The sequence below is a fragment of the Aegilops tauschii genome, chromosome 7 (assembly GCF_002575655.3).
Source record: "Aegilops tauschii subsp. strangulata cultivar AL8/78 chromosome 7, Aet v6.0, whole genome shotgun sequence".
In the NCBI taxonomy this organism is placed as follows: domain Eukaryota; kingdom Viridiplantae; phylum Streptophyta; class Magnoliopsida; order Poales; family Poaceae; genus Aegilops; species Aegilops tauschii.
Window position 1 is genome coordinate 484,914,125 of NC_053041.3, and position 1,624 is coordinate 484,915,748.

A 1,624-nucleotide genomic window follows, 5' to 3' on the forward strand; every position below is an offset into this window, starting at 1 on the left:
ACTACTGAACCTCGTAGGTCAACCAGAGTAAGATCCGCACCAGAGTGGTACGATAATCCTGTTCTGGAGGTCATGTTACTTGACCATGACGAACCTACGAACTATGAGGAAGCGACGATGAGCCCAGATTCCGCAAAATGGCTTGAGGCCATGAAATCTGAGATGGGATCCATGTATGAGAACAAAGTGTGGACTTTGGTTGACTTGCCCGATGATCGGCAAGCCATCGAGAATAAATGGATCTTCAAGAAGAAGACTGACGCTGGCGGTAATGTTACTGTCTACAAAGCTCGACTTGTTGTGAAAGGTTTTCGACAATTTAAAGGAGTTGACTACGATGAGACTTTCTCACCCATAGCGATGCTTAAGTCCGTCCGAATCATGTTAGCAATTGCTGCATTTTATGATTATGAAATTTGGCAAATGGATGTAAAGACTGCATTCCTGAATGGATTTCTGGAAGAAGAGTTGTATATGATGCAACCTGAAGGTTTTATCAATCCAAAGGATGCTAACAAAGTGTGCAAGCTCCAGCGATCCATTTATGGACTGGTGCAAGCATCTCGGAGTTGGAATAAACACTTTGATAGTGTGATCAAAGCATATGGTTTTATACAGACTTTTGGAGAAGCCTGTATTTACAAGAAAGTGAGTGGGAGCTCTGTAACATTTCTAATATTATATGTGGATGAAATATTGTTGATTGGAAATGATATAGAATTTCTGTATAGCATAAAAGGATACTTGAACAAGAGTTTTTCAATGAAAGACCTCGGTGAAGCTGCTTATATATTGGGCATCAAGATCTATAGAGATAGATCGAGACGCTTAATTGGACTTTCACAAAGCACATACCTTGATAAAGTTTTGAAGAAGTTCAAAATGGATCAAGCAAAGAAAGGGTTCTTGCCTGTGTTACAAGGTGTGAAGTTGAGTCAGACTCAATGCCCGACCACTGCAGAAGATAGAGAGAAAATGGAAGTTGTTACCTATGCTTCAGCCATAGGCTCTATCATGTATGCAATGTTGTGTACCAGACCGGATGTGCGCCTTGCTATTAGTTTAGCAGGGAGGTACCAAAGTAATCCAGGAGTGGATCACTGGACAGCGGTCAAGAACATCCTGAAATACCTAAAAAGGACTAAGGATATGTTTCTTGTTTATGGAGGTGACAAAGAGCTCGTTGTAAATGGTTACGTCGACGCAAGCTTTGACACTGATCCAGATGACTCTAAGTCACAAACCGGATACATATTTATATTGAACGGTGGAGCTGTCAGTTGGTGCAGTTCTAAGAAAAGCGTCGTGGTGGGATCTACGTGTGAAGCGGAGTACATAGCTGCTTCGGAAGCAGCAAATGAAGGAGTCTAGATGAAGGAGTTCATATCCGATCTAGGTGTCATACCTAGTGCATCAGGTCCAATGAAAATCTTTTGTGACAATACTGGTGCAATTGCCTTGGCAAAGGAATCCAGATTTCACAAGAGAACCAAGCACATCAAGAGACGCTTCAATTCCATCCGCGATCAAGTCAATGAGGGAGACATAGAGATTTGCAAGATACATATGGATCTGAATGTTGCAGACCCATTGACCAAGCCTCTCCCACGAGCAAAACATGATC